This window comes from Rhinatrema bivittatum, chromosome 15 (assembly GCF_901001135.1).
Source record: "Rhinatrema bivittatum chromosome 15, aRhiBiv1.1, whole genome shotgun sequence".
NCBI lineage: Eukaryota > Metazoa > Chordata > Amphibia > Gymnophiona > Rhinatrematidae > Rhinatrema > Rhinatrema bivittatum.
Window position 1 is genome coordinate 13,711,673 of NC_042629.1, and position 17,076 is coordinate 13,728,748.

A 17,076-nucleotide genomic window follows, 5' to 3' on the forward strand; every position below is an offset into this window, starting at 1 on the left:
TAATAAAATATGACGGATATATTTGAAAAGGACATTGAATGGCTGTATGTCTGTATCTGCTTAGAATATAACATCGCTTTTATCAATGAACAAGGCTTTAAACATTGACAAAAATATGCATTCAAGCACTGGATAGAGAAACCCCCCCATCCCAAAAAAATGATATGAAAAAGTGCCATGTAACATGCAGCTCTTTAACCAATAGTTACCATCAGTACAAAGTGCAGCCCTGCTCATGACCATAAAAGAAAATAGTTCTCATGTTTAAAATGCATCTACATCCAACCTCTATTAAAGAGTTAATTATCCTACAAATAATTCAAAGGAATGCTATCACAAGATTTGGGACAATTGATCATGGCAAAACTGAAATCTGATTGGTTGCTCACTTGTCCTATGTGATGTCACAATGCCATCTAATTCATCATGAATGCATAGGTATAGAAACCACAGACCTACGTCATTGGCCAGGAGAAAAAGGAAACAGTCCTTACTGACTACATTCCAGTGCTAGGAGGATGCACAAGGCAACAGAATGGGGCCCCTGGTGCACTTTAGGCAATCACTGTAAGTGGTGCTGGCACCGAGCCTAACAATGCTCCCAGCTGTCTCAGCACTGCACTCCCAGCCCTGTCATGCTGTTTGAGTGGCATCAATTAGTGCTTGATCTAGGTTGCATTTCTTGATGGCTCCAATACAAAAAAAATAAATTCACACCTGTGATAAAACAGCGAGCTAACAGTCCCCGTACATGGTGTTCCAGTAGAAGGTACTCAGAGTAATTAGTTATGTCAGACTCAATAGAATGGAAGTCACAAACCAAGGCACCGGACAGGCCAGAGGCTGAAGCACCGCTCATCCCAGGAAATCAAGAGCACAGAACAGAATGCAATGCCAATGCTGCATTGATGAGAACTGCCAGGCAGCCAGTACTGGCACACTTTGCATTAGTAACAGTCACAGACAGTAGGAAGAAGGTGTTTATCTAAAGCTGATTTTCTTTTATTGCATCACAATCAATAATTTTGCAGGTTGGTCATTTTAGGGAAACTAAGAGGCTGATTTTCAAAACTTAAATCCATAAATCGAGGTGCCTGTTTTCAGCTGAAAATAAGAACCAAACCTAGGGACCTAAACTTGAGGCCCCCTACATTATCCTTGCATTTAGACGTCTAATTTAGGGCATGGAATATGAGAATGAGAGAAATGCCTAAGTGAATGAGGCCCTTAGGTGTCTAGTGCTGGATGTTAGCGCCGAGTCCCTAAATTCCTTCCCTGACCTGAAACACCCCTCCTCTACACATTTCCTTCCGAAATTTAAGTGTCTAGAGGTCAACATTCAGAAAGCTGGTGAGGAAAAATATAGCCCGATAAACTCATCTGGATAAGCAGACGTGGCTGGGTGAGGCTGCCATTGAATAGACTTGGATAACTTTTCCCAGATAAAATGTTTCCCCAACCAGACTTACCCAAATATCAGCACTGTTCAGATAAAGTGTAGCAGTGCCCCAGGAAAGTCCCAGTCCTTCCTCTTTTTATTGGACTGAATTATGTATGGCCAAGTAATGACTTATGCGGGTAGAATTTCACCAGCGAGAGGAGTAGGAATTTCACATCTCTGGGCTTAGCCCAACAAAATGAAAAGTTAGTGGGATAAACCCTTTTAAATCTTGATCTGCTAGTAAGTTATAAAATATAGGTGCCTACATTTAGGGGCGATATTATTTTAGGGAACTCTGGGCACTTAGCCACGAAAGGGCTGGCAAAGTTAGCCAATCTGGCGCGGGTGCGACATTGAATATATATTGAATATATTCGGTTAACTCCAAGTTTGCCAGATAAGATTATCGGGATATCTCCTGAAATGTTCCTGCTAACTTAGCCAAATAACTTTACTCTGCACTGGAAGGCTTCTCAGTCTTTCATTGGTTTCACTGCCCCCCCAGCCGGCTATTTTGGGGGCTGATGAAACCAGTAGGATTTTTGAAAGTAAGTGCCAACCTAGCTGGACAAACATCTTTCAGTATATTAACTCTTAACTCTTTTAATTTAGGTGTCTTTCCTGTAAATTTTTTTTTCAGTTCAGATTTAATAGAAAAGACTCAGCAAAAGGACTGACATCGGGTTTAAGTGGGGAGTGTTTTGTTTTCTTCTTGAAAAAGAAATTCCAATTTTTAATACATTCTGAACAGGATTTTTAAAAAATATTGCTAAAACAGGAACTGGAAGAACCTGCAGTTAAAATATTCAGTCCCTGCCATCTATAGAAACAGTTTTTACTTGCAAAGTCAATGTAAATGAAGACTTTTCATTGGTATGCTCTGCTGTAATTATGTAAATAGCAGAGGGCAAGCATCCTCGCTCCCGAAACTGCTGGCATTTGCTTTCTGAACATGAAAAATCCATTTGAACACACTTCAAAAAGGAACCTTCCCTGGGCATCTTAAATGGAAGAATCAGTTAAGCTTTCAGGTATATTAAACTACAGAAACAGAGGAACTGTCAATTGAGGAAGATCACATGGAAATTATTATGTAAATCTCTGTCTTTTGCAAAGTTCATTCAAGGTTCTTTAAAATACCAATTAGGGGGTCAGCTCTGGGTTGCACCTCGCTGTCTATGCTGAGATTTCAGGGAAGGGCGTTGAGCCCTGTCAACAAATGAGAAGCTCTAAAAGTATCCTCACGGCAAATGCCGAAGCTTGAATGCTAGAACTCAGTGCCATAACGGGGCAGTAACTCCTGAGGGGCTGGAGTGTCCATCATTTGCTGGGTCTGTATTCTTTTCTCTGATACCTCGTATCAGACCAACCAGAGAATTATCTGCAGGGCTGTCCAGATCAAGTGGTCTTGCAAGCTCAAAGTCTTTGGATCGTCCTTACATCTGGTGCAAGAAAAAGTACCACAGTCGACAGAAAATGTAGTTTTCTGCAGGATCAGTAGAAATCTGCACACTGTGTATGATCTGATGATACAGTGGTTCATGACCTAATTTACTCAAAAGTTGTGGAATAAGGGAAAGAATAATGCTAAATCCCAGAATGCTCTGGGGGTTGATGCTTAGACCAGTCTATAACCAGTAAACCGAGTTGCGTTCACTGCTATGAAGTAATAAATTCCCATTGCAATCATTGGGCAATCTGTGGATCACTTCACATCAATCCGTGGGATTCTATTTCCGTCTGTAGTATACGTGGCTCGGAGATCTTAAGTAACTACTGCAATGGAAAAAAAACTACAATAAAAAGCAAAATAGCAAAATCTGTGCATGTAAACACATCCCGAAGATGGCCAAAGCTGGGCAGAGAGTAACATCCCCTAACTGAGCATTCGATAGGCAGGTCCCAGCTCTCGGAGAGGTTTCTGCCAACTGTGCCAGTAGCTCTTGTACGGTGAACCTTCAGTCTCACCGGGGCCTTAGGATTTTGCACCCTTCCACATTCAGGCAGATGGGAGCCAAGGCAATATGTTCAGAAGGAGTAAAAAAAAAAAAAAAAGTATATATATATAGCATTTCCTATATCTCATAGGAGCATTTTGCAGCAAATGAGAACTCTGTGCTGGAAAGGTAATTATTAGTAGGCGCTGAGATGGGGCATTGTGCTTAGGAAGCTGTAGAGTGTAAAAAGGTCTTGATTCATAGCAGGAGAAGGTGCCAGTAACAGGAAGAGCCTTGCAGGGAGGACAATAAAAGAGACCGAAACAGACCCTGTCAGATCATTCATTTTTATCTGCTTTCATAGGAGCTCTATATATGCACTTTCTCATTGACTTTTCTTTTAATTCCCTGCTTATTATTTTCAGATGTGGCACTGGCAAATGCAACCGGACGAGAGATGAGAGAGGCAGCGCGGGTTTACAGGGATGAAAGATGACAGGAGAAATGTGATCTGTGTTACCTGTGGGTTAGGTATAGGAGGACTCATGGAACTGCCTCCAAATTCTGTACTAGCGATAAAACACAAGCTCTCTTTGTTAAATGGAGCTGTGGCCCTCCAGATGCTGGAGCTGGAAGAGAAATAACAGAGGCAGAAGAGCTGCTTTTCAGGAGCTCCCATGTGGCTGTAGGGAGTGGGAACAGAGCAGGCAGAATGAACGCCAGTGACAGGAACTGCAGCCCCTGTGAGCCGGCCGTCTCCAGTCTCTGCGAAGCATGGGATAAATACAGGGGATCTGGAAGGACGTGAGGGGAATTGTAATGCTAAATTAATTGGACGGATTGGCAGACAGGATGGGCCATACGGTCTTTTTCTAAGTCAAATGGGCTCATCATCATGTGGGGGTTCCATTACAGCCCCTTCCCTTGTCCATTCGAGATCTGCACCACTACTGCTGCTACTTATCATATCTATAGGGCCACTAGGCATTTGCAGTAAAATCTAGAAAGAATTGACCTCATTACCTACCAATTTCTCCCTCAGACCTTCATCAGAAAAAGACAATAAAAATGCAAAGTGTAATCCTGAGTTTATCAGCTCATAATCTGAATACAAAAACTCAATTACTATGGAAATGTCTGGGCCCGTCTCAGTAAGGACCTCCGAGGCGAGCAGATATGGGAGCAAAGTGATGTGGTCTGAAAAGAAAGGGGACCTGAAAGGGTTTGAGCTGGAAGTTATGTGGTGGGAAGGAATAATGTGCTAGATCTTCCTGAAAGGCCTTCGCAGGTCCCAGCTCGGTCTGCAGTGAGCAGGCTTGGTCTACAGTTACTACTGCCCGGACTGACCACAGTGGTAGGGGAGGCAGCGGTCAGGATGAAGGTCACTTAGCAGAGCTGTGTCCATTTGCCTACATCATGTCTGGCTGAAACTTGTGCTGGTTCTTCCCCACATCCAGAATTAGCAAAATGCTTCCAAAAGAAAAAAAAGGCTAAAGCAAATGTGCCACATATGTTCCTTACACAAGTACAGCACATAAATTCATTTCAAAGAAAGTCTGGAATCTAGGTGTATTAATAAACTCCCATCAATGAAACCTCGTATTTCTCATAAGAGCATAAGATATGACAAACTGGGTCAGACCCAAGGGTCCATCAAGCCCAGCATCCTGTTTCCAACAGTGGCCAATCCAAGTCACAAGTGCCCAAACATTAAATAGATCTCAAGCTACTATTGCTTATTAATTAACATAAGTTAATGGATTTATCCTCTAGGAACTTATCCAAACTTTTTAAAAACTCAATTATACTAACTGCTGTAACCACATCCTCTGGCAACGAATTCCAGAGTTTAACTATGCGCTGAGAGAAAAAGAATTTTCATCGATTTGTTTTAAATGAGCTACTTGCTAACTTCATGGAGTGCTCCCTAGTCTTCTATTATCTGAGAAAGTAAATAAGAGATTTACATTAATCTGTTCAAGTCCTTTCATGATTTTATAGACTTCTGTCATATTCCCCCTCATTTGTCTCTTCTCCAAACTGAACAGCCCTAACTTGTAACTTCCTTAGCCTTACCTCATAGGGGAGCTGTTCCATGCCCCTTATCATTTGGTAGCCCTTCTCTGCACTTTCTCCAGTGCAATTATATCTTTTTTGAGATGTGGCAACCAGAATTGTACACAGTATTCAAGATGCGTTCTCACCATGGAGCAATACAGAGGCATTATGACATTTTCCGTTTTACTCACCATTCCCTTTCTAATAATTCCCAACATTCTTTTGATTTTTTGACAGCCACAGCATAATGAGAAGATGATTTCAATGTGTTATCCACTATGACACCTAGATCTCTTTCCTGGGTGGTAGCTCTTAATATGGAACCTAACAATGTGTAACTACAGCAAGGGTTATTTTTCCATATATGCTTCACCTTGCACTTGTCCACATTAAATTTCATCTGCCATTTGGAAGCCCAATCTTCCAGTCTTACAAGGTCCTCCTGCAATTTATCACAATCTGCTTGAGATTTAACTACTCTGCATAATTTTGTGTCATCTGCAAATTTGATCACCTTACTCGTTGTATCCCTTTCCAGATCATTTATAAATATATTGAAAAGCAATGGTCCAGGTACAGATCCCTGAGGCCCTCCATTCCATTGTTTACTTTTTTCCAATGTGAAAACTGACATTTAATCCTACTCTCTGTTTCCTGTCTTTTAACCACTTGCAATCCACAAAAGGACATCACCTCCTATCCCATGGCTTTTTAGTTTTCTTAGAAGCCTTTCATGTGGGACTTTTTCGAACACCTTCTGAAAATCCAAATACTCCACCTCTACAGGTTCATCTTTGTCCACATGTTTATTCAGTCCTTGAAAAAATGTAGAAGATTTGTGAGGCAAGACCTCCCCTGGGTAAATCCATGCTGGCTGAGTCCCATTAAACCAGGTCTATCTAAATGTTCTGTGATTTTATTCTTTCTAACAGTTTCCATGATATTTCCTGGCACTGAAGTCAGGCTAACTGGTCTGTAGTTTCCTGGGTCACCCCTGGAGCCCTTTTTAAATATTAGGGTTACATTGGCCATCCTCCATGTACAACAGATAGTTTTAATAAGAGGTTACAAATTAATGGATATATGTCTGAAATTTCATTTTTTAGCTTTTTTATAACCCTGGAGTGTATCCTCTTCAATAAACACTGAAGAAAAGAATTAGTTTAGTCTTTCCGCGATGGCCTTATCTTCTCTAAGTGCCCCTTTAACCCCTCGATCATCTAATGGTCCAACTGACTCCCTCACAGGCTTTCTGCTTCGGATATATTTTTAAAGTGTTTACTGTGAGTTTTTGCCTCTACGGCCAACTTCTTTTCAAATTCTCTTAGCCTGTCTTATCAATGTCTTACATTTAACTTGCCAACGTTTATGCTTTATCCTATTTTCTTCTGATGGATCCTCCTTCCAAGTTTTGAATGAAGATCTTTTGGCTAAAATAGCCTCTTTCACCCCACTATTTAGCCATGCTGGCAATCGTTTGACCTTCTTTCCACCTTTCTTAATGTGTGGAATACATCTGGACTGTGCTTCTAAGATGGTATTTTTTAACAACGTCCAAACCTCTTGCATACTTTTTACCTTTGTAGCTGCACCTTTCAGGGTTTTTTTAAAAACTATTTTTCTCATTGTGTCAAAGTTTCCCTTTTGAAAGTTTAGTGCTACAGCCGTGGATTTACTTACTGTCCCCCTTCCAGTCATTAATTCAAATTTGATCATGTTATGATCAGTATTGCCAAGCAGCCCCACCACCGTTACCTCTCTCACCAAATCCTGTGCTCCACTGAGAATTAGATCTAAAATTGCTCCCTCTCTTGTCAGTTCCTGAACCAATTGCTCCATAAAGCTGTCATTTATTCCATGTCAATATTGGGGTTATTGAAATCTCCCATTATTACCGCACTACCAATTTGGGCCTGGATTTATCAAAATGCACTAATGGTATTTTAAGCTCTTGGAGAGCCAGTCTAGTTGAGAGAGAGAGAGAAGCACCTAGCCATAATGTACTCATACAAGGTAGGTATTTATACCTCTATATGAGGCCCACCTAGTCACTCGAGGTGAGGTTTAGGTATTAGTGTAGGGGTTAGGGGCCACTTTGACATTGAAAGTGAGACTACGAACTGAACAGTGCGCTCTTGTGAAGATTTGATGACCTTCGGAGTGAGGAAACTCACCCAAAGATGAGATTTGTGCAGTGTTCTCTCAATCTAGCTTGATGGACTCTCTACCTGGGTAACATCAAGCTAGGCTGAGAGAACATTGCACAAATCTCATGCATGCATTAAAGGCATTTTCATATGTGTTAAAGGCGTGTTTTGCATGAGAAAACGCCTTAACGCATGCGAAAATGCCATATAGCAGTTTGATAAATGACCCCTTTGGTTAGCTTCCCTCATTTCTCTTAGCATTTCACTGTCTCTCTCACCATCTTGACCAGGTGGACGGTAGTATACTATCACTATAGTCTTCTTTAATACACAAGGGATTTCTACCCATAAAGATTTGATTGTGCATTTAGGGGCAGATTTTCAAAGGGGTATGCATGAAAGATACGCACGTACCCCCCGAAAACCTGCCCCAAGCTCCCCCTGCATGCGCTGAGCCTATATTGTATAGACTGCCGGCGCGCGCAAAGCCCCGGGACGTGCATAAGTCCCGGGGCTTTTCTGAGGGGGATGTTGGGGCGTGTCGGGGCAGCTAGTCATTGGGGGCGTTCCGGCGGCAGGGCCGTGGGTGTGGTTCCGGCCCGGGGGCTTGGCTGCAGCCTCTGGACCAGCCCCCGGACCGGAACATGGTGCTCCGGCAGCCGGCCCGGCCACACAAGTTACGCCTGCCTTGGGCAGGCGTAACTTTTCCAACAAAGCTACAGGGGGGGGGTTGAGATAGGGCTGGGGGTGTGGGTTAGGTAGGGGAAGGGAGGGGAAGGTGCGGGGGGTGGAAGGAAAGTTCCTTCCGAGGCCGCTCCGATTTTGGAGCGGCTTCAGAGGGAACGGAGGCAGGCTGTGCGGCTCGGCGCGCACAGGCTGCCAATTTTGCGCACCCTTGCATGCACCGACCCCGGATTTTAAAAGATACGCGCGGCTATGTGCATATCTATTAAAATCCAGCATACTTTTGTTTGCGCCGGTCTGCGAACAAAAGTACGCGCGGGCGCAGTTTTATAAAATCTACCCCTTAGTTTCTTGCAGAATCTTTATCCTGTTGGACTCGATGCCATCCCAGACATAAGTGCCACCCCGCCTCCCAGATACTCCTCTCTGTCATTGTGATATAATTTGTACCCCGGTATAGCATTGTCCCATTGGTTATCCTCCTTCCACCATATCTCTGAGATGCCAATTAAGTCTATGTCATCATTCACTGCTATACATTCTAATTCTCCCATCTTACTTCTTAGACTTCTGCCATTAGCATTCAAACATTTCAAAGTGAGTTTTTTGTTTGTATTTTCATTCTGCTTTTCAGTTGACAGGGATGAATTGGAATCTTTTAGCTCAGGTGAGTTTTTAATTACAGGCACTTGGACTACTTTTCTTATTACTGGAACCTCTCTGTTGGGATGCCCTAACTCTAATGTTTCATTAGTATCCTTTGAAGATACCTCCCTCTGAACCATGCGCTGCTGTCGGCTTTCCCCTTGGTTCTAGTTTAAAAGTTGCTCTATCTCCTTTTTAAAGGTTAGCGCCAGCAGTCTGGTTCCACCCTGGTTAAGGTGGAGCCCATCCCTTCGGAAGAGACTCCCCCTTCCCCAATACTGTCTCAGACTGAAGCTTCTGCGACATCTGAAGCCTTTTCTTAACCACACTGATTTCAGAACAGTGTTCCAATCCTTCATTTTCTCCTCCCTCGATTATTGTAAGTCCCCTACTGTTCTTCCTCAAAACTCAATTCATGCTCTTCAGATAACACAAAATGCCACTGCAAGACTCCTTACTGGTATAAATATCCGTTACCACATTACACCTGTACTTTTCTTATTGCACTGGCTTACATTATTTTGGCAAATTCAATATAAACTCATTTCTGTTATCCATAACCTTATACATAAGAATGGTAACTTTCAAACTGGCGCACGGGTGCACTTTGGCACGTGTACATCAGCGTGCGCCCAGATACTCAGCCATTTTATAACTTGTGCGCACATAATGTGTGTACATTATAAAAATAGCCCGAGCGTGTGCACATGTGTGCAAAATTTAAAGTGGGTATGTGTTTAGGTGTGCAAATCCCGATTCTATTGTGTAAGTCCGGGTGTTTTAAAACTGGCATGCGTCCACGCCATTGGCAGTTCGTCCAGCAGTTCACCCACTTAAGAGCTAAGTTCTCCGAACCCTCCTGGTTTGATAACCTGCACTCCCCCCAGTTACCCCCGACTCTTTAAACCCGGCAGAAATAGCCAATTTATTTTATTTTTTAAGTTACACCTCCTCCATAGCAGAAGTAAAGTTACGCAGGAGAAGACCTGGGCACACCCAGGAATGAATTATTTACGTGCACGTCTTGGCCGTGCCCTGAAATGCCCATACCCAGACCCCAGACCCCAGACCATGCCCACTTTTGAATCAAAGTGAGATGTGTGCGCGGCCAGAGATGCTCGTGCTCCTGGGCAGCTTTTAAAATTCAGTGTTTGTGCGAGCACGACTTGTGCATGCATCCCCGATTTTGCCACGTGCCAGGGTTTTAAAATTCACCTAAATGTTTTTCACCTTGCGTCAACGCTACTCTCAAATTATACACTCCATGTAGAACACGCCGTTCATCAAATAAACAGCCCTCTGACATGCCCTCGTCTCGGTTGGCCTGTCTCGACTCCACCACTTTCTGGTATCCATTTCTCTTACAATTACATAACATTAATGACCCCAAGGCATTCCGGAAAGCCCTTACATTTTTCTTCAATAAGGCATTCGAGGCCCTAATAAAGCAAAACACAGGCACCTGACAGCCTTCATTTGGCCCCACTTCATGCTTTATAGGCACCTGAACCATTTGGTCCAACAGTTTTTGTTTGTAATTGTAATGTGTTTATGACTTTGGAGTTCAGGATATATGTGATTTAAAATAAAGACATGGAAACATACTGGTTTACCAAAGCAGAGTAATTTCAGTCTGAGCTATGGCGTCATCAGCAATGGGCAATGCTTTCTAGTAGTTAAGAGCATTGCCAGCTAAAATGGCTCCTGGTTTGGGAACTCTGGACAGAAGGCGGCTGGGACAGAGACGTGCAGGCGAGGGTTAGGGTTAGACCGAGGCCTAGCCAGTTCCAGACCCATGCAGGTTAGATCCAGGACAGAGGATTAGGTTGTGGAATTGGTGAGTGCTGCCGGCCGGGCATTGGGCGGGGGTGGACGGGACAGGAAAAGGCACTGCAGGGAGCAGCAGCTGCTGGCTCTCCCTCTCCCCTCTCAGAAACAGATTCAACCACCTTCCTGCCGACAGATGTCATTCTGCTAACAATGGGGGCTAATCCGGTCTGACTTTCACTGGGAATGAGGAAAATAAGAGCAAATGATTTACCGCCGCCACATCTATACTGGTTTTTCCTCCCTTTTATTGCATGTGAAACATCTGACACTTAGCAAGTCTAAAGCCTCCAATACAAAACAGCAAATGGCAGCAGCACCAATTAGCAGGCCTGGCAGGGCCATAAGTACTCCCGAGAAGCCACGCCCCAGAGGGCAGAAAGGCCTGAAGTACTGGTAGACCTTCTGTAATATCCTCTATACAAAACCACATTTCCCACTACCTCCATTTTTTCACTCTGGATATTTTCCTGCAACAGGGATCTGAAAAGCATGCTTTGCTTTTTCCCTGCTAGGATGTTTTCTGCAGAGTTAAATGTTCTCTGCCTTCCAGTGCGAAATGAAAGTAGGACGGAAATTATTTAGCTCGATTTCAGCACAGGTCAGCTAGCAAACGGGCGGATACAGTAAAGTCTGCGGGAGAGCGGACAAACGCCCGCTCTCCCGGTGCGCGCACCGGCTCTGTATTTAAATTAGGTGACGCGGTAAAAATGGGGAAAAGGAGGCACTAGGGACACTAGCGCGTCCCTAGCGCCTCCTTTTTGACAGGAGCGGCGGCTGTCAGCGGGTTTGACAGCCGACGCTCAATTTTGCCGGCGTTGGTTCTCGAGCCCGCTGACATCCATGGGCTCGGAAACAGGACGCCGGCAAAATTGAGCGTCCGGTTTTCGGCCCGACAGCTGCGGGCCGCGGGCCGAATTCAAATTTTTTTTTTTTTTTACTTTTTTTACTTTTTGGGACATCCGACTTAATATCGCTATGATATTAAGTCGGAGGGTGCACAGAAGAGCAGTTTTTACTGCTTTTCTGTGCACTTTCCCGACGCCGGAAGAAATTAGCGCCGACCTTTGGGTGAGCGGTAATTTCTGAAAGTAAAATGTGCGGCTTGGCTGCACATTTTACTTTCTGTATCCCGCGCGCATACCTAATAGGGCCATCAACATGCATTTGCATGTTGAGGGCGCTATTAGGTGCTGCGGGTTGGACGCGCGTTTTCCTCCCCTTACTGAATAAGGAGTAAGGGAAAACGCATGTCCAAGAGCAGGTTAACAGAGCGCTCGGTCGAAGCGCACTGTACTGTATCGGCCTGAAAGATAGTCGGCCATACTTTCCCTGGATAGTTAGTGATGCAGCCACATCATTAACATATCCGACTATCTTAAAGATAGCCCGATCATTTTATCCGCTTAACTTTAAGACAGCTCTGTTTCATGACAAGAATTAGCTATAGACGTTATCTGGCTAACTCTGAATATTGGAGTTAGCTGGATAACTTATCCGGCTAAATTCTTCCCCAGAATGCTCCCAGAACACCCCCTATGTTATCCAGCTAAATGTTAGATGGATATTGATTTATTCACATAATTTAGCCAGACAGGTGCCCAAAATATTAAAATGTCTGCATTTAGCTGGATAACTTACAAGTTGAAATATGGACCCCCAGATACCATCGAGTTGCTGCAATCTATGATAACGCCTTACCTTATCACCATGATGCAGAAGGGTTGGGACAAGGCAGGGGATAGGGGACAGGAAACAAGAAAGGAAGAAGAGGAAGTCACTGCATTGGCTCTCTATCCATTCCTGAATACAGAGGCTTCGAAGAAAACTAAAAAGTCATGGGATAGGAGGCGATATCCTTTCGTGGATTACAAACTGGCTAAAAGACAGGAAACAGAGAGTAGGATTAAATGGTCAATTTTCTCAGTGGAAAAGGGTAAACAGCAGAGTGCCTCAGGGACCTGTACTTAGACCAGTGCTTTTCAATATATTTATAAATGATCTGGAAAGGAATACGAGGAGTGAGATTATCAAATTTGCGGATGATACAAAATTATTCAGAGTAGTTAGATCACAAGCGGATTGTGATAAATTGCAGGAGGACCTTGCGAGACTGGAAGATTGGGCATCCAAATGGCAGATGAAGTTTAACATGGACAAGTGCAAAGTGATGCATATAGGGAAAAATATCCCTTGCTGCAGTTACACAATGTAAACATACTGAGTTACCACCCAGGAAAGAGATCTAGGCATCATAGTAGATAATACATTGAAATTGTCAGCCCAGTCTGCTTGGGCGATCAAAAAAGCAAACAGAATTTAGGAATTATTAGGAAGGGAATGGAAAATAAAACAGAGGATGTCATAAAGCCTCTGTATCGCTACAGGTGAGATCGCACCTTGAATACTGTGAACAATTCTGGTCACCACATCTCAAAAAGTATATCTGCACTGGAGACAGTGCAGAGAAGGGTGACCAAAATGATATGGGGCATGGAATGGCTGCCCTATGAGGAAAGGCTAAAGACGTTAGGGATGTTCAGTTTGGAGAAGAGACAACTGAGTGGGGATATGACAGAAGTCTACAAAATAATGAAAGGACTTGAACAAGTTAATGTAAATCTGTTATTTCTCAGACAATGGAAGGACCAGGGGGCACTCCATGAAGTTAGCAAGTAGCTCATTTAAAACAAATCGAAGAAATTCTTTTTCACTTAGCACATAGTTGAACTCTGAAATTCATTGCCAGGGGATGTGCTTTCAGCAGTTAGTGTTACTGGGTTTAAAAAAGGTTTGGATAAGTTCCTAGAGGTTAAATCCATAAACTGCTATGATGGTAATTAATAAGCAATAGTAGCTTGTGATCCATCTAATGTTTGGGTACTTGCCAGGTTCTTATGGCCTGGATTGTTGCCACTGTTGGAACCAGGATGCTGGGCTTGAAGGACCCTTGTTCTGACCCAGTATGGCATGTTCTTATATTCTTAGGTAAGCTCCTCTTATTCACCTACAAGAGCCTTCACTCTGCAGTTCTTCACTACCCCTCCTCCCTTATCTCTTCCTACAGGCCTCCTCGTGCACTCCTCTCATCAGACAAGTCACTCCTATCTGTGCGCTTCTCTCCTGCCAGTTCCCAACTCCGTGTTTTTCACCTGGCTGCGCCGTGTGATTGGTGAAGTCTTCCTGATCTGGTGCGTCATGCTCCCTTCTTGCTTGGTTTAAAACCCACCTTTTTGAGGCTGTTTTAAATGTTAAGCCTGATTGTCTGCCTTCTACCTAATTAACTCATTAATAGCCTTATGTTATTATATGAAACTCCTCAAGTCTCTTGACCTGTGTGCTTGTCGTAATTGATCAGAGACTGTCTCATATGTATTGTTTGTACAGCGCTCTGTATGGTGAGTAGCAATATAGAAATGTTAAGCAGTAGTGGGTGAGACAAGGCAGGCAGCAGAGGAGGGGAGATGGAAGAGAGGGAGTGGGAGATATAATGGAAGGGATGTGTTAAGGGAGGGGAGAGGGGGCTGAGAGAGAGAGCAATAGAAGAGGTGGGAAGGGAAGACAGGCCAAGGGAGGATGCATTGGAAGAGGTAGGACAAAGCAGGAAGCAGGGGAGGGAAATGGCAAAGGATGGGGTAATGGAAGGGGTGGGCAAGGCAGGGAGAAGAGAAAGGGAAGAAGGGCAAGAAAGCAAGCAATGTAAGGAGTGGCAAAGGGAGAAGGGGCCGAGCTTGGGTAGAGCGTGCATGTACGAGCACACGTCCATATCTTATTTACCATAAGGACGATTGTTACTCAGCATAAAGAACCCTTCGGCATCCCCTGGGCACATTTAAAGGTTTTGAAAGCCTTATTTGTTGCAGTGGCATTTGAAAATGAAAGATAAGTGCCAGTCAAACAAAACATAATGTAAAAGCATGTCCTAGCTATCAAAATCTTTAATAGTGAAGAGCAATTCACTCCTTGCAAGATGTGCTTAAACACACTTTAGTAAGTCTTCTATCGGGAGAAAAATATGTATAGATCATTCACTGAACATCTGCGTCTCTGCCATAATAATCTTTAGGAAACACTGGATCTGTCCGCCCAGCCTGTGCTGGGCTCTGGAAGCTGCACAGCACACCCCAGCTGTAACCCTAATAAAAAGAGAGGCTCTCAGAAAGCCTTTCCTCCAGAATCGAGCGTTCAAGAAATCCCCCATTCATGCCTTAAGAAGACCTACATTGGGTTTAATATCACGCTAGCTCTGCCAGGTTAAAAACTACAGGGAAGGAGCGAAGGTCCCTGAGGCAGTCATGGTGCCTTTGCAAACAGGAACAGCAGAATCACTGGGAAGCATAGAGCTTGTCATTCTGTATAACCTAATGATGCTTGCATCGACTCTTCGGTGACCAGGTCACACTGACTTTTCTCAGTGGGAATAGGTTCAGTTACAGTGGAAATGCTCATGATTAGCTGGTGACACAATAAAGCAAATGGCTGAAAATGCACCATCTGGTGGCCTGCTGCTGAATCCCAGTCAGGGCTGAGTGCTACCAGGGTCAGGACTGAAAGCATGCTTTGCAGAGTGCACCCTGACTCTAATTTAGCAATGCTTCCATCAACCCTCCCACTAATGATTCTACTTCATCCAGGCCAAAATATCCAGCTTCCTCCACAGAGCCCAAGCTGTGAGGATCGATGCAGATTAATCCAGTTCATCCGCAGCTCGGCTCCAATTTCCATATTGAGCTGATGCAAACCTTATCTGAACCACTTCAGATTCCAATATTGGGATTTTTATTTGTATTCAAAGAGCCAAGGAAAGGGTCATTTTTAAACAGCTTGCATTTTTACCCCCAGACTTTAAAAAACGGATTTATATGCATGAATCTGCTTTGCCAACATGCAAGAGTGTGCGCAGCCTTGCACTGCACACAGGCACAAAGTTACACAGGGCTCGAGAGCAGGAGGAACTCTGTGCGTCAAAAATCAAATCCCATTCCTACCCCCTACTCTGGTCCCAGAACCCCTATTTAGTACGTAACATAAAAGCACCCATGAAATTGTATTCCATGCACACATTTATACACAAACCCACGGGGGCTACCTCCAAAGAGCCACTTGCATGCATAAAAGTGCCTTTAAAATGATCTTACACACATAGTAACATAATATCGACGGCAGAAAGAGATCAAATGGTCCAACCACTCTGCCCAGGAAATTTCTTAAGGTAATAACTGCTGCTCTGTGCAGGTTACCCCCATGTTACAGTTAAGGGTAGTAACTGCCGCTCTGTGCAACTCACCCCCATGTTACAGTTAAGGGTAGTAACTGCCGCTCCGTGCAACTTACCCCCATGTTACAGTTAGGGGTAGTAACTGCCGCTCCGTGCAACTCACCCCCATGTTACAGTTAAGGGTAGTAACTGCCACTCCGTGCAACTTACCCCCATGTTACAGTTAAGGGTAGTAACTGCCGCTCCGTGCAGGTTACCCCCATGTTACAGTTAAGGGTAGTAACTGCTGCTCTGTGTAACTTACCCCCATGTTACAGTTAAGGGTAGTAACTGCCGCTCTGTGCAACTTGCCCCATGTTACAGTTAAGGGTAGTAACTGCCGCTCTGTGCAACTTACCCCCATGTTACAGTTAAGGGTAGTAACTGCTGCTCTGTGCAACTTACCCCCATGTTACAGTTAAGGGTAGTAACTGCCGCTCCGTGCAACCTGCCCCATGTTACAGTTAAGGGTAGTAACTGCTGCTCCGTGCAAGTTACCCCCATGTTACAGTTAAGGGTAGTAACTGCCGCTCTGTGCAACTTACCCCCATGTTACAGTTAAGGGTAGTAACTGCTGCTCTGTGTAACTTACCCCCATGTTACAGTTAAGGGTAGTAACTGCTGCTCCGTGCAAGTTACCCCCATGTTACAGTTAAGGGTAGTAACTGCTGCTCCGTGCAAGTTACCCCCATGTTACAGTTAAGGGTAGTAGCTGCCACTCCGTGCAACTTACCCCCATGTTACAGTTAAGGGTAGTAACTGCCACTCCGTGCAACTTACCTCCATGTTACAGTTAAGGGTAGTAACCGCCGCTCCGTGCAACTTACCCCCATGTTACAGCTAAGGGTAGTAACTGCCGCTCCATGCAGTTTACCCCAAACCTTATGTTAAAAGTAGTAATATTTACAATCAAAAGCAAGCAACTGTCAAACCCATAAAAAACTACTGCTAGCAACGTTTTTACTTGGTGAGGAGCCTTCCATTAAATTCCAGCAATGCTGACTTGCTTTGGTTTTGGACTTGGCCATAGAAGCAGTCCGGTGCTTTTTTCCTAATGTCTGCGTATCAGTACCCCAGACT

General features: G+C 44.1%; 1 protein-coding gene across 2 annotated transcripts in view; it reads right to left on the minus strand.

The window, feature by feature from the left end:
* The window catches only part of EPHA3 (EPH receptor A3), a 276,444-nt gene that overhangs the window by 50,700 nt on the left and 208,668 nt on the right, over window positions 1-17,076 (minus strand). The gene's annotated exons all lie outside the window — the stretch shown is intronic.